This window comes from Mobula hypostoma, chromosome 3 (assembly GCF_963921235.1).
Source record: "Mobula hypostoma chromosome 3, sMobHyp1.1, whole genome shotgun sequence".
NCBI classification, from domain to species: Eukaryota; Metazoa; Chordata; class Chondrichthyes; order Myliobatiformes; family Myliobatidae; genus Mobula; species Mobula hypostoma.
In genome coordinates this window covers 84,248,256-84,265,547 of record NC_086099.1, presented here as the reverse complement: position 1 = coordinate 84,265,547, position 17,292 = coordinate 84,248,256, and the positions used below count along the sequence as shown (strand labels likewise).

The 17,292-nt window shown below is 38.7% G+C and overlaps 1 protein-coding gene and 1 long non-coding RNA gene across 9 annotated transcripts in view; both read right to left on the bottom strand.

The window, feature by feature from the left end:
- Positions 1-17,292, bottom strand: part of kcnip4a (potassium voltage-gated channel interacting protein 4a) — a 1,016,612-nt gene that overhangs the window by 225,363 nt on the left and 773,957 nt on the right. The gene's annotated exons all lie outside the window — the stretch shown is intronic.
- The window catches only part of LOC134344106 (uncharacterized), a 106,469-nt gene that overhangs the window by 67,905 nt on the left and 21,272 nt on the right, over positions 1-17,292 (bottom strand). The window lies entirely within an intron of this gene.

The window sequence follows — 17,292 nt, the reverse complement described above, 5'->3', positions numbered from 1 at the left end:
GTGTGTGTGTGTGTGTGCACCCTTAACTCCTGGTGGAGTCGTCAGGGCGTCGTCATGGCAAGCTTTTTGGTATGCTCATCATATGGCGTGTCTTGGGCATCCGAAACCTGGTGGAGGCCTCTCCAGGTCTTTTTTTTAACAAGGTCGAGTTGCTAGCTCGACACTCAACCCAGGCACTGATGGAGAGCATGCAAGGGAGCCGGCCAGATTTCAGCTCGGGACCTCTTGCCCCAAAGTCCAGTGCTGATGCCACTATGCCACCAGCCGGTATTGGGGTAGGGCCTCAGAATTCACCTTCTGAAGCCTAGGTGCTACTTATGCAGCACTCCATCTCACTGGGTGGCTGCAGTAAAGCCTCAGTGATGACAGAAGTGGTTTGCATTGCTGCAGGAATCACTTACAATAAAGGGGTGGAGGGAGGAGCTAGTTATAATCAGCATCATCAGCCACATTGAGCCTGAAAATTCGGTTCTTATTTTCCAGTACATAAGTAACTTTGTTTATAAAGAAAGAAGGCGTATGTGAAAAATATCTGGGAAAGTGCAATGATTAGCACAATAGCATGCTAAACAGGCATTTCCGCATAGCTCAATAGCATGTTACATAGGCATTTCAGTTCACAGGTCACAACACAAGAGCAGTACCTATGTCAGGGAGCTGTTTTTTGATTACAGCTCAGTGTTCAACACTATCATACCCGCAGTACGTCAACAAGCTCCAAAACCTGGACCTCTGTACCTCCCTCTGCAACTGGCAACTGGATCCTTGACTTCCAACTCGGGAGACCACAGTCAGTGTGGATTGAAAATAACATCTCTTCCTCCTTGACAATCAGCACTGGTGCACCTCAAGGATGTGTCCTTAGTTCACTGCTCTACTCTCTTTACACCCATGACTGCACAGCTCAAACACCATCTATAAATTTGTCAATGTCACAATTGTTGGCTGAATTTCAGATGGTGATGAGAAGGCATACAAGAGTGAGGTTAGTTGAGAGGTGTTGTAAGAACAACCTTGCATTCGGCATCAGTAAGATGAGTAATTGCTTGTGGACTTCAGGGAGTGGAAATCAAGGGAACCCACAAAGTCCTGATCCAGGGATCAGTGGGGAAAGGGTGAGCAATTTCAAGCTCCTGGGTGTTACTATTTCTGAAGGTCTATCATGGGCCCATTATATTGATGCAATTACGAAGAAAACACGACAATGGCCTTATTTCATTAGAAGATTTGGTATGCCACCAACAACTCTCACAGATTTCTACAGGGAGAGCATTCTAACTGGTTGCATCACAATCTGATAGGGATGGGCCACCGCACAGGATCAGAAAAAGCTATAGAAAGTGACGAACTCAGGGAGCTCCATCATGGACACTAGCCTCCCCAGCATAGAAGACATTTTTAAAAGATGCTTCAAAAAGTTGGCGTCCGTCATTAAGGACCCCCATCACCCAGGACATGTCCTCATCTCATTGCTACCATGAAGGAGAAGATACAGGAGCCTGAAGACACATGCACTTAACATTTTAGGAACAGTTTCTTCCCCTTCACCATCAGATTACTGAATGGACAATGAATCCATGTACATTACCTTACTATTTTGCTCTCTTTTTGCACTATTTAATTTAATTTTTATACATATTCTTCTTATTATAATGTGTATAATTTTAATATTATTTATTGCACTGTACTGCTGTCACAAAACAATGACATACCAAACAACAAAACAATTTCATTACATATGCAAGTGATATTAAACCTGATTTGGATTCTGATTCATAAATATTCTATTTGAAGTTTGCTATCTAGTGTGTCAAAATAGATATAAAAGAATTGATTGCCTTATATAGATTGGCAAACTCTTGTTAGGAGAATAGTCATACTTCGTTCAAATCCTTATGATTGGGTTGTAAAACATAGTAAAAATGTGGTAAAATAAACTGATTTGTTATTATTAGAAAGCCTGTGAGTTCAGAATACTCAGCCATTTAAGGATGGTGAGCTTTCTTGACAAGCTGATGCTAAGAGAAACCCAGAAGGTTATTTGGTGGAAATACAGCAATATATTCACAAAATTACATTTGCAAAACTTTTGGTGATTTCCTAAATATATTGGTGGACATTCAGACCTTATTTTTGCATTTGCTTTTGCTTTTGAACTGAACCTGGCTCCATTAGAGACAACAAAGTTGCAAAACCCAATAGAACGCAACAGCGTGTAACTAATACACCCCAGGCATTCAGACAGAAGCAGGCACTGTCCAATTGAGAGCAAAGTTTATCCATTTTCCTGTTTCTGCACTGTATTTCTATAGCTTCTTTGGCAGGGTAGATAAAAGTTGGACATTATAGATCTTTCCTACTCAACAGAAGAACAGAAGTTTCCTGGGAGAAGCAACATTACAAACAGGAACAGAAAATATATTTTACAAGAGAGATGCTGCAGATTCGTTTACAAGTGGGGAAGAGAGGAGGGGAATAGGAATTAATCATGATTCAGAAAGATAAAGGTTCTACATCTAGGAGTTGTGTGATAAATTAAGATGATTTTCAAATGAATTCCAGTGGGAAGATTAAAAAATGGGAAATTAATTATGGGAAATACTGTGGGAAAGCAGGGTCATTACCCTTGTTGTTTGGGCTACTCCAGTGAAAGATCGGAATCTATATGGGAATTCAACTAGAAGCAGCTCATTTTGATCCAAGGAAACCAACTCTTGAAGAGAGTGATTGCAGGTCCTTGTTTGGTCTAGTGCAAATCTCAATTATGACCAATTCCTTGAATTTTATTGTATAGGAACAGGTTATCATTTTTGTGAGAACTTGACATTCCAGCAAGCTAGAGGAAAAATTAACAAACTCATGAAGGATGGCTCCAGGTTAGATTTGAAGTACCAGGTTATCAGCATGAAGTCACACTGTGTCTCCTCTCTGAAGGACTCCATCACCAGAATTTGAAAGAGGTTCACTTTCATGGTCAAACTGACAGGCAGGACTTCTTGGGGCAAAAATTTAAAAAAATGTAACAGGACACAGGAGGCAGCACAGAGGAGATTGAAAATATGTTGTCCTTATTTGGGGAATTCTGTTATTAGTAGAAATACGATGGGCTCGACTTGTTTTCCATGGATAATAAGAGGTTAATAAAATTATGAGAGGCATAACAAAGATGGATAACCAAAGATTTTTCCCTACAATAAGACTATAGATTTAAGGTGAAAATTGAAGTTGTAAAGGGATCCGAGGAAAGTTTCTTTTAAGTAGAGAGTAATGTGATCTGGAAAAGGCTGTCAGAAGAGGAGGTGAAGTTAGAGACAATCACCATGTTTAATAGGCAATTGAATGGACAAGGCACAAAATGATATGGACATAATGCAGGCAAATAGAACTGATGTAGAAGGACAAAATAGTCAGTATGGATGTGGTGGGCCATGAAGGCTGGTTTTATCCTGTTCGGTCCTTTGACTCTATGAAGAAACTGAATTTTTGTTGGTTTTGTAGCAATTTGTTGGCCATTTTATAAAAGTGACTTTACCTTCCATTTGATTGTTCAATAATACATTGTTGATTATCACAAAGCATCGGAGCAAAGGTACTTTGGAACCATTTAGATGTATATTCCTCACTAGTTACATGTAATTCTTTGCCAATGTCAGGTTGATTTACTGTATAAATAGCTAGTAATGGATGAATCAACAAAGTGACTTACCTTCCCCTACACAACATAACCAGATTAAATTCTATCTTTATATTGATCAACAACTGATAAATCCCTCATCTCAAATTGCATTAATTTAGAATCTTTATTCAATTACGCATGATGGATATTTGCTTCCTGGGCCAGTGGGCTTGTTGTTTTTTTTTTGGCAAACCTTTATTTTTCTCTATATTTTTCACTACCACTTGCAAAATTAAATGGTTGTTTAGCTTCTGGTCTTAAACGGGAGTCAGTCTTGAGTTCTTAAAATGTAAATGAAAACAGCAATCAGCTTGAAGTTAATAAACATTTTGCAAACAAGTTCTGTATAGAACCACAGACTTGCAGGCTCATAGCATCCTATCTTGCTGTTCAAGAGGTGCAGTATAAGACAATGAACTATTTAATTTGGCTTGTTTCAAAACAGACAATGCTGACTAAGTTACTTAGTTAAAGGAAGCTTACAAATCAGATAGATAATATCATTTAGCATATCAAATAACTGATCTATTAATAAATTGGAAGTTTTATGCACTCAAGTATGTTGGCTTTACAGCATTAATGGTGGACAGCTTAGAACTGTGTATTCAAAACGCTCTTAGACCATTTATGTAAAAAAGTGTACTGAGAAAATATCTGATTCGAGGGATGTCACCAAAGTGGCAAAGAAAAAGGGAATAAATGTAAAGAGCAGTTCAGGCTTATTAGAAATGGTGTAAGGAACATCAAGAAGAATAAAAGAAACACACATGGGTTTTTTTTATTAAGTGCAATTGTGAACAATAGCCAGATCAGAAATGCTGATCAAGTCAACTAGTTCCCAAAGAGCACTCTGACAGGCCAATCAGGTGGTTCACTGCTGCTCAGCGATAACAGGCACAAGGGCCGCTAGCCCCAGTACCCCAGAAATATACCTGAGCGGTGCGGCAGAGGTATATGCTATGCATGACCTGATCTGAAAGCATCATGTTGACTCAAAAAAGATCGTGTTCACAGTGGAACAGCTTAGTCAAAGATCGGGTGATCAGCACAGATGGACAAATTATACCTCCACTACCTTGAGCTGTTCTAATGAATTAGAATCCATTCCACTAGCTGTTGATTTCTGCAATGGATGATTCATTCATCTGCATCATTCGTATGTCTTTCTGGTTAATTGGAATTGTACCTGTGTTTGGGAGATCCTTTATGTTTTAGAAATGGTTTGTAATTTGGAAATGTTTTATAAGATAGAAATTCCTTATGAGTTTTAAATGTGTTTTAAGAATGGAGTATGGTTTTAAACATATATCACTGAAAATAAATGAATGGTATTTAAAACTACTTTTTAGATGGAAGTATCTTCTTGGCGGGGAGAGGGGACTCACCACTCAAATAGTGGCTAGTGACAACTAAACTCACACTGGAGAATAAAAAGGGAAGTAAACAAGACATTGAAGATTTGGTAGTTACAGTATAATTTCCCTTTAGTGAGAGTAGTTGTGGCTATTTATATCGAATAGGGCTTAAAGTCTTCATGAGTTTAGAACTCTGCATTCAGCAAACTGAATGCCATCATATACAAAATGGGTAAATGGGTACTATTTTAAATGTTTTAATGGACATAACTAGGTTGTATTGAAGTTTTAAATATTGTATAACCTTAAGGAAGTTATTTTATTGTTATTCTCCTGATTCATGAAAAAGATGTTAGGAAGATCAGAACCAAAGGACTGCTGTAGCAATCCTAATTTAAAATTCATTTTAATTTTATGCTTTGAAGGTCAACATGAAAAGCATGTTTGGAAAACAGAAAAAAATAATGTTTCCACTTGCTTAGCTGATCTCAAGACTGCTAAAGGGCTACTGACATGTTCATGAAAGAGATGCAAATATTTTAGGTAAAGTTCAAATTATTTGAAAATTGCTTTCCAAAAGAGACATTCTAAGCCTGTCAGTCTTTGTGACATTACAAAGAAATAATTGCAAAAAAAAGTGGAGATATCTCAAAATGATTTCCGTCTCAAAGGTTTTGTGAAATATCATATTAAGAATATTTCTGGTCATCTTCTGGGCAAGGAATGAAACCCCAGAGATTACTGGAGTTAATCTGAATTCATAATAACATGCTGACCTTTGGCTATCTGAGTTGCAATTGTAGATTGTAATAACAACTAGTCTGCGTCAGGCACATGGATTATCATAGCTCAAAGCTAGCTGATTATTGAACTGAAAACCCTAATGAAATGCTTCACCAACAGATCGCAATGGTCTGTGATTTTTTCTACGACTATATTTTTAAAAAACTACCCAAACAAACTCCTTTGGGACTATGTTTGAAGCAAAAAAAAAATATTGGATAATGTAGAACAAATGGGTTCTTTTGAAGTAAGTTCAATTAAGTAGTTATACGTTACTGTGTCAAAAAGTTCAAACAAGAAATATAAATTTTATTTTTCATAGGCTTATATTAAAGAAAAATCCCAGTAATTCTAGTTATTTCAATGTTTTAACATTTTATATTGTAATTAATATTTGATAAATAATTTACAAAGATTCATGAAGTCTGCACTGATGATATTACCAGATTCTCTGTATTTAAAGCATAGCTGTTTGTTTTGTAGTTTGCAGTTTGAATTCTGGTGAGCAAAGAACTTTTACAGTATCCATGCAGTAAATACAACTGGTATAAAGCAATTAATGAAATGCCTCCATTTTCTTGGTTAACTAGAAAATAATTTGCTTCATATTACCTAAGAATTATTGTTTCTTTGAATGCTTTGGAGGGCTACCAATGTGAATTCCAACACTGCATGAGAATCACCACCATTCCTAGCACAGTATTATTCAATCTGGCAGCATAATTTGTGTATATTGGCTCTAAATTGCTGTAAATAGATATCAGACACATGCATGCAGCATAACAATGCCATTGCACAGAACCACCAAAAACAGATTTAAACATTACGATTAACGTATTAGAACATCCCAAGGTGCTTGCTTTTCAGGAACATTAGCAGACAAAATTAGTCACATACCACATAAAGGTATATCAAGACCAATGACAGTTTACCAAAAAGCTTAGCCATCAAGGCAGATTTAAAGGAGGAGAGAACCGCAATGAGGTTTACTGAGGGATTTCTAAACCTTAAGATCTAGAGCAGAAGTAAAACTGCCAGAAGGTTTGCTAAGGAGTTCCTGGTATTACAAACAGATTTATAACTGCTGTGGAAATTGTGGTGTCTTTCAAGTCATTATCCTTTTGTTGAATGGAATCTTGTAGTAATAGTCTTTAAATATCTTGTCTATGAACAAATAAGATCCCATGCTGCGATGATCTAAATGTTATCTCAATTATCTTTCCAGTTTTGTCAGATGGGATATTTTGATGAAAGATCATCAAACTGAAATAAAACGTAGAAGAGTACAGCGCAGGTACAGGCCATTTGGCCCACAATGTTGTGATGAACCAGCTAAAAAGCAAATTAAAAACACCCAAACACTCTTCCCACCTACCTATAGCATGTTCATTTCCCTCCAACTTCTTTATATCCATGTGCCTATACAAACATCTCTTAAAGCCCTCTATTGTCTTGACCCTACAACCGTATCAGCAGTGCATTCCAGCCATCCACGACTCTCTGAGTAAAATCATCCTTGAACCTAACACACCCCCCTTCCTTTCAATGCATGCCTCGGTGTTAGGCCTCTCAAACTTGGGAAACGGATACTCTCTGTCCTCCCTATCTATGTCACTCATAATCTTACATACCTCAATCAGATTTCCCCTTAGCTTCCAACGCTCCAAAGAAAGCACCCCAAGTTTATCCAACCGCTCATGATAACACATGCCCTCTAAACCAGGCAGCATCCTGGTGAACCCCTTTTGCACCCTCTCCTTCCTGTAATGGGGGTGACCAGAGTTGTGTGCAATACTCCAGACGTGGCCTAACCTTATCGACCTGTGTAGCCACTTTCAAGGAACCATGAACTTGGATCCCAAGATCTCTCTGCTTAGCAAAACTGTCGAAGATCTTGCCCTTAACAGTGTAGTGACTCACTTGCATGTGCCCTACTGATGAGCAACACCTCACAAGTATCACTCTACTGGGGATATTGATACTGCTCTATTTTAGCATGTTCTTTTACACGTCCATCATTACTCACTTCTGTCAGGCCACTGACCATGCATACCAAGTGGAATCAGTCAGTTGCTATCCATGATTCTAACAATCAAATGCCTCATTTTAAACAGGTTAAAGCTGAAAATTTCAAATCATAGTTGTATTAATGGATTGGTTCTCAATCTTTTCCTTCTCGCGGCACACTTATGACTTTCATTTACCTCTGCAGCCCCCACCCTCCATAGTCCCCATTTTTTTTATCAACTGTGCTAATTATTCTAATATACAGTCAATATTTCTGTTTTAACAGGTTATACTGTAGCTATTATTGTTGTTAAATATAATGACACAGGCATATATGAAAAATAAAAGTATTTCAAAGGTCTGAATATGATACTCAATTTATAACATATATAATATTCTTCCAACCAGGAATGAACAAGTGTTGTTACATATTGTTACTTTGGATATTTAGTGAGATCCTTGTGACTGGTGTAAACTATCAAGTTTTTGAATATCTGGTTGCAACTTGGTTAAAGATAATCGAAGATCTCCTCTTTTCACAACCTTAAGACAGTTACGAGGTTTTGATAGCAGGTGAAGAGCTTGATTAAAATCACATTCAACTAGATAAATGGTGGGAGGTCCAATTAAAAACAACTTTGCTTTCTCCCAGAGCTTTTGGAAACTTATTTTGAATATCACTAGTAATCCAGCGATTTTTCTTGCTGTGATTGAATTTTGCTTGAGCTGTTATATCACTCTGCAGCTGAATAACACATGCTTGTAATGTGGTGTCAATATCATTCACATTCACCCAAATGTGTCCACCATCCAATCTGGAATGTGCATCTCCAGCAGGTCTCCGAACCAAAAATTCTATATCAGTGTGCAGTTGTTTCAAATGATCAACATGTACAATTAGATCATCATCTTGTAATTTTATTTTAAGAGTGGCCAGTGAAGGAAATTGCATAAACTCATAATGTTCAATATTCCTGCTGAAAAGTTTCAGCTTTCCAAGGAAAGCAGTCATCGCCGCTTTGTATGATATGAGATTGCAGATCTTTTCTTGTAACTGTTCGTTTAATAAATTCAACTTTTCAAATATATCTGACAGATAAATTATGTCAGATAGCAGTGACAATTTGTACTCCAAGCTGCTTATTACTTAGAAATGCTACTGTACCATCCCAAAGCTTTGGACACTTTGGCCTCTATAAATAGAAGTACTGAGTATAGGAGATGGGATGTTATGTTGAAGTTGTATAAAACATTGGTGAGGCCTAATTTGGAGTATTGTGCCGTTTTGGTCACCTACCTACAGATGTAAATAAGGTTGAAAGAGTACAGAAAAAAATTACAAGATATTTCTGGGACTAGAGGACCTGAGTTATAAGAAAAGCTTTTAGTACTTTATTCTTTGGAACATAGAAGATTGAGGGGAGATTTGATAGAGGTATACAAAATTATGATGGGTATAGATAGGGTAAATGCAACTAGGCTTTTTCCACTTATGTTGGGTGGGACTACAACTAGAAGTCATCGGTTAAGGGTGAAAAGTGAAAAGATCGGGGGAACATGAGGGGAAACTTCTTTACTCAGTGAGTCATGAGAGTGTGGAATGAGCTGCCAGTGCAAGTGGTGCATGCGAGCTCGATTTCAACTTTTAAGAGAAGTTTGGATAGGTACATGAATGGCAGGGGTATGGAGAGCTATAGTCCTGGTACAGACCAACAGGAGTAGGCAGTTTAAATAGTTTGGCACAGACTAAATGTGCTGAAGGGCATGTTTCTATGCTATGACTCTATGATCAAAGTGCAATTAAACGATGCAGACAATTAACTTTAGATAAACATCTGACATCTGTACACATTAGTAGCTGTTCAAAATCTTCTTTGCTTTCCTCATAAAGTTGTCGAAAAATATGATGTCACATTTTATAAGTCAGTGGAAGGCAACCAGAACCAGTGTCCTGTTGCATACACACTCATTTGCAACATCAACCATATTTTCCCATTCACTTCATTCAGGGTTACAATTAAATTACTTACATTAATTTCTGTTTTATTTATATCTTTATAGTTTAGTAATATTTCATTCAAATAGTCAATATATCATGGCCAATTCAGAAACTCCTGTGTTTCTAGATTTTTACTTGTGGCCAGTACAAAATCCAGCATGGCCCCTGGCAGATGGGGAGTTGCAAATGCCCCACATTGATAACCATTGCATTAGTGTATCAGGAGCACTATATTGAGGAGAGCTTGCCAAATGTATTATTTTCTCTTCTTTAAAATTGCACATTTAATCTCGGATTGGGTGAACATCCAAAAGCACATCCGCTTTGCTAAAGACATGGTCTGCATTAGAGTCTGATAAATATGGCTCTCTATGGGCCCCATCTTCGACTGCTGCCTCTCTTTCATTTATTTAGCATCTATGAATGATCATGAAGGTATTAGAAAGGAGTTGATTTTCTACCCATTTACCTACTGACATGTGCTGTGTCTCACCTCACAGATGCCAGTGAGCGCCTGTCACTGTGTGTCACTATCTAATTCCCTTCAGTTCTCTATTCCTTTGCTGCTCATCTTTCTCTTGTCTAACATCAATGAACGTGTATTGTTTTCCCCTTTTCCCAGCATGTTACGACCTGTACCTTGTTGTTGCCTCCAGGCAATAAGCAGTCTCAATTACCAACTTGTCCATCTTCCATTCTCTGCTCTTATTCACCACTTCTTACGCAGAATTTGCTTGTTTTCTTCTTCCCCCTTCACATGATATTAGTTTTTCCCTTATACGTTTACAACCACTGATGCCACTCAGGGGACTTTTCTATCCCAGTCTCAACTTAAGTGAATTGGTGTAATAACGGACAAGCTCACGTCCCCTATCACACGAGACATGCCCTCTTCTCATTGCTACCATCAGGGAGGAGCTAGAGAATGGACATTGAACCCATGAACACTATCTCACTACTCTTTTTCTCTCTTTTTGCACTACTTACTTAATTTATGAGGAAGAGAGTAAAAATCATTCTGAGGAAAGTCCAAAGTTTCCTTTTCATTTTGAACACATTACTTAAAAAGCCTTTTCCTCATGCCTCAGAACTACTGTTCTTATACACTGGAATTTAGAAGGATGAGAGGGGGTCTAATTGAAACATTAAGGGATTGGACACGCTCGAGGCGCGAAACATGTTCCTGATGTTGAGGGAGTCCAGAACCAGAGGCTACATTTTAAGAATAAGGGGAAGACAATTTAGAATGGAGTTGAGGAAAAACTTTTTCACACAGAGGGTTGTAGTTCTGTGGAATGATCTGCCTCAGGAGGCAGTGGAGGCCAATTCTCGGGATTCTTTCAAGAAAGAGTTAGATAGAGCTCTTAAAGATAGCAGAGTCAAGCGATATGGGGAGAAGGCAGGAAAAGGGTACTGATTGTGGATGATCAGCCATGATCACAGTGAATGGTGGTGCTGGCTCGAAGGGCTGAATGCCCTACTCCTGCGCCTATTGTCTATTGTCTCTTACTCTCATGGCTTTTACTTTGGGTTGCATAGTGAAATTATGTGTGCCCTTTTGGCACGCTGAGCCACTGTGGTTTGAATCTCATGTGTCTGGAATGAGGATGCAACACTGCTCTAAAATGAATGGTTAAAGTGGCAACAGAGGCATTGTCCTGTTAGCAGAAAAGAAATGACACGAGGGACCTGTTCCCCATTGTATCTCTAAATAAAATAAAAATTAACTAGTGAGATGTTGCTGTAAGGGTCTTAATTGCTCATTGAAAGCCACCAAGGGAGGTGGGGAATGGCCTGTGTAAGGAGTTTTGCAGCTCCTCCTGCTAGCTTCCGTTCAGTTGATGACCTCACGGCACCAGTAGGATTTAAATCTATTGCACAGTAACCGTGTGATCACTTTTCTGCTCGGGTTGCCGGGGAAACGGTAAACTGTAGGGGATGTAGTGCAGTGCAGAAAGCTCAGGTGCACACTTTAATGACGTACTTGCCATTGTGTGTATGCTGAGTGCCAGTTTTGTACTGCTACTTTGAGTGCTTATTTTAGATGAGTATCTGTATTTGAGTTTAGCTTGAAGGGTTTACTCAATGCTTAGAGTCTGTTTTGTCCTGTAAGTATGAGTAAATAGTTAACCTACTTACTGACAGTGAGTCTCTTCTGTCCCCAGTCAAAGAACATATGAACCTGGCTCCCCACAACAAAAGGGAAATAGCTAATATTTCCGTCTGAAGATTCCTCAGTTCTGATGAAAGGTCTTTAGCCTAAAACATGAACTCTTTCTCTTTCCACAAATGCTGTCTGAATTGTTGAACATTCCATCACTACCTATTTAAATTTCAGATATGCAACATCTGGATTTTTTTTTTATTTTCAAGTTTACTAGATTTCTTTCCTTAAGGAATTACTGAACCAACTGGGGATTTATATCAATTTAGTAAAGATACTATTACTATTATTGGTAATGTTTCATTTAAATTTAAATTCTTCATGTCTACCTAATATCTCTGGGCCAAGGACCTTGTCTAGTAGTCTAACCGCTGTGCTACTGTGTCATTCTTGCCAGTATCTTCATAAACTGAGTAGTCTGGGGCTCTCGTCTCTAGAAATGAAAACGCTGGTTTTGACGAAAAGAAGAATCTGGGAGAGCTGGTGCTTAGAGAAATAAGCATGAGTTAATTACAAAAATATATAGTGTTATTGGGGGAAACTTCTTTACTTAAATATTTAAAGTATGGGGAGATGAATTATGTTAGCCCCTTTCATCATAAATTACATTCTTATCTCCCTGACGTTTACAGCTTTGACTGATTTTCTGGATTTCATAAAATAAAAATAAGCTGCTCAGTGGAAGATGCAATGAAAGGCCCAAGCAAAACACTGGGTCTATAGACTCATGATAAGAATAATTCATTGGCTTTTGAAAGTCTCTGATTTCTGTCTTCGGCTGCCTCTGATCAATGTAGGTAAATCTTATTAATTCTGAACTACCCGAAAAGACTCATGTTGGCAATGTCTTCAATCATTCTCCTGATTAATTGACATAACCTCTGCAGAAATCCACAGCACATTGTAGATCCCAAAACAATTACTGGCTAAGAGTCAGAATCAGGCTTATTACCATTGGCTTAGTTGACATGAAACATGCTGTTTTATGGCAGCAGTAGAGCTCAAAGACAAAATCATCTGCAGATTACCATTAATCTACAAGTATATCAATGAAGAAAGACTTAAAATATTTGTTGGGTAACTTACAAATTAAATTCCAACTATAGAGAATTTGTATGAAACATAGCACAAATCAACCATAAAACATGAAGATGCATTTCCCTAGCCACAACATGAGCATCTGACAGATTTAAATAAGGCACGTCAGTAGCAGATGTTTGTTTCTCTGCAAGGCAATGATAGTAAGTGAGACCTGAATCAATGAGCATACGTTCTCACACCTAGCCTTCTTCTAAATTTCACCATGCTAATTCTCAAAAGCGGACAGCTTTATACCAGAGCACTTTCTGCACAATACAAGAATCCATTCAGGCAGCTAGCATCATTTTAACCATGTTAATGTTGTAGATATCCCAAGTGCTACAAGCCATGAATCTATATTAACACATACAAAATGCTGGAGGAACTCAGCAGGTTAGGCAGTATCTGTGGAAAGGAATAACCAGTCAATGTTTCAGACCGAGTCACTTCATCATCTCTCATCTGTTGCACACCAAGATGCTTTAGTCTTGGAAAAGAACTTACTGATTACAGCTTAATAACAAACTGCTTGTGAGAAGTTAAGGTGTGCCTCTCCTGTTCTTAACAAGTTACTTGCAGACCTTGTTAATATTCACATCACCGAGGACCTCATGTGGTCTGTATACACCAGCTGGGTGGTGAAAAAGGCACAACAGCACCTCTTTCACCTCAGACGGTTGAGGAAGTTTGGCATGGGCCCCCAAATCCTAAGAACTTTCTACAGGGGCACAACTGAGAGCATTCTGTCTGGCCGCATCACTGCCTGGTATGGGAACTGTACCTCCCTTAATTGCAGGATTCTGTAGAGAATGGTGAGGACAGCCCAGCTCATCTGTAGTTGTGAGCTTCCCATGATTCAGAACATTTGCAAAGAAAAAAAGGGCCAGAAGGATCAATGGGGACCCAAGTCACCCGAACCACAATCTATTCCAGCTGCTACCATCTGGGAAACGATACCGCAGCATAAAAGCCAGGACCAACAGGCTCCAGGACAGCTTCTTCCACCAGGCCATCAGACTGATTAACTCACGCTGATCTGAGTGTACTTCTATGTTACATTGACTGTTCTACTTATTATAAATTACTATGATTGCACATTGCACATTTAGATGGAGATGTAACATAAAGATTTTTGCTCCTCATGTATGTGAAGGATGTAAGAAATAAAGTCAATTCAATTCAATTAAAATTGTCATTGATCTGAAGTTGGTCTGAAGTTTAAAATAAAGTGACAAACAAATCTACAAATTTCTCATGAGAATAAAAGTGAAAGAATCCCGTGGGTTTACAGATCATCTGACATTTATAGTTTGACATCCATTAAAAGAAACTGAAAGAAATTCCTTTGCAACTTTTGGTCTTGAAAGATATTCTCCAGCGCACAAAGCTACAACTAGAATTTAGTTTATCTGTGTGTCTCAAAACAGATACGTTCTCTAAAGCCTCAGGGGGCCAGTTCACAGAGGACTCGGAAGTTTCTGATAAAACAGATGAAGAATTATCAAATTAAATATACTGTAGATGAAGTCACCTTAACTAAATGTACTTACAGATCTGTTAAAATATTTGTCAGAACTATAATGCAAGATAAATTGTGCTAAGCGTGCAGCACAGCTGAGCAATGGATGTCATCTGTTCTAGATTTATCTCAATCAAAATTAAGTAAGAACTTTGCTTTTGTGCCTAGCCAAGTGAGCCACTTTGTATCCAATTGGACTGTAATGTTAATTTTGTTATTGCCCAGTGGCCCATCTCTGCATCCTTTCATGGTCTGATCTTCTATATGATCTGCAACCGTAAGTGAGTCTAATGACAAATCGATGTCTACCTTCTGTGCTTTATGCTACCGCACCTCTCCTCTGTGACATTTCTCCTTGTTGAATGGGATCTCATTACACAATGTTAATAATGGCTGAGAATCATTATTGACCACCAGAAAAGTTGAATGTTTGTTTTTACATCAAAATCCATTATATAGTACTTTAGTGGTGTCATTAGCCTTTCAGATGGATCAAGAAATATCACTTCAACTGGCTACAGATTTTCTACCCCTACTACTATGAATGTTTTCTGGGCTCATTTACTTTGAAATAAAATCTGATTCAAAAATTACTGTTTATTATGATTCTGTAATAATGTAGTATTATGCTTCTGTCAAAATATGGCTTCACAGATACATTACAAACCAGTATGATACGTTGAGAGGCTGGGTCAAAGACTACATCTGCAGCATGCTACCACCCACACGGGACCCCCTACAATTCACCTACCAACACCATCGATCGACAGATGACACAATAGCCACAGCTCTACACACTGTCTGTACACATCTGCAGGATGCTTATGTGAGAATGCTGTTCTTGGACTACAGTTCAGCATTTAACACTATAATTCCATCCAGGTTTGACAAGAAGCTCAGAGACCTCAGCCTTCACCCTGCCTTGTGCAGCTGGATCCTGGACTTCCTGTCAGATCACCGGCAGGTGGTAAGAGTGGGCTCCTTCACCTCTGCCCCTCTGACCCTCAACACAGGTGCCCCTCAGGACTGTGTTCTAAGCCTCCTCCTTTACTCTCTGTATACCCATGACTGTATCACCACCCACAACTCCAATCTGCTAATTAAATTTGCTGACGATGCTGCATTGATTGGCCTTATCTCAAATAATAATGAGGCAGCCTACAGAGAAGAAGTCATCACCCTGACACAGTGGTGTCAAGAAAACAACCTCTCCTTCAATGTCAGAAAAACAAAGGAGCTGGTTGTGGACTACAGGAGGAATGGAGACAGGCTCATCCCTATTGACACCAGTGGATCTGGGGTTGAGAGACTTTAAGTTCCTTGGCATATACATCACTGAAGATCTCACATGTTCTGTACAAAGCACAATAGCGCCTCGATCACCTCAGAAGGCTGAAGAAGTTTTGTATAGGCTCCATGATTCCTAAGAACTTTCTGCAGGGACACAGTTGAGAGCATCCTGACTGGCTGCATCACTGCCTGGTATAGGAACTGTACTTCCCTCAATTGCAGGACACTGTGGAGTGTGGTGTGGACAGTCCAGCACATCTGTAAATGTGAACCTCCCACTATTCAGGACACCTACAAAGACAGGTGTGTAAAAAGGGCTTCAAAGGATCATTGGGGACCCAAGTCACCCCAACCACAAACTGTTCCAGCTGCTACCATCCGGGAAACAGTACCACAGCATTAAAGCCAGGACCAACAGGCTCTGGGACAGCTTCTTCCACCAGGTTACCAGATTGATTAATTCACGCTGATACAATTGTATTTCTATGTTAAATTGACTGTCCTGTTGTACATAATATTTACTATAAATTACTATAATTGCACATTGCACATTTAGACGGAGACATAACAAAGATTTTTACTCCTCATGTATGTGAAGTATGTAAGTGATAAAGTAACTAGGAAAGCAACATAGCACCGAGAGCAAAGAAGGGTAAACAATTCCTCAGCTCTGATACATAATATATATCAAATAAGGAAGAGTTAAAAAACACTAAGCATTTCTTACAGAGAAATCTGAACTGAATGCAGAAAATACTGTTGAAAGCTGAGAACTATTGAAAGATGAACAACTTTGTTTCCCTCTCATCAGATGTTGCCTGACCTACTGAGCATTTCCACTTGCTTTTGGTTTACATTAAGCTCTTCATCAGGGAAAAAAAAAGAGTAATCTGATAATCAACATGCAGGAGATAACAACTGTAATCAGAAGTATAGATAGCAACTTTGATAACAGAATGAATTCATGCTATATTTTCTAACTGTGCACCTTTTATTCATGTTAAATACTGTGTTTCTTTGCATTAAGTTGAGGAAAACAAATATGCTCAAAAACTTCTATATTTGTACTGTGGAGAGCATTCTGACAGGCTGCATCACTGTCTGGTATGGAGGGGCTACTGCACAGGACCGAAAAAAGCTGCAGAAGGTTGTAAATCTAGTCAGCTCCATCTTGGGCACTAGCTTACAAAGTACCCAGGACATCTTTAGGAAGCGGTGTCCCAGAAAGGCAGTGTCCATTATTAAAGACCTCCGGCACCCAGGGCATGCACTTTTCTCACTGTAACCATCAGGTAGGAAATACAGAAGCCTGAAGGCACACACTCAGCGATTCAGAAACAGCTTCTTCCCCTCTGCCATCCAATTCCTAAATGGACTTTGAAACTTTGGACACTACCTCACTTCTTGATATACAGTATT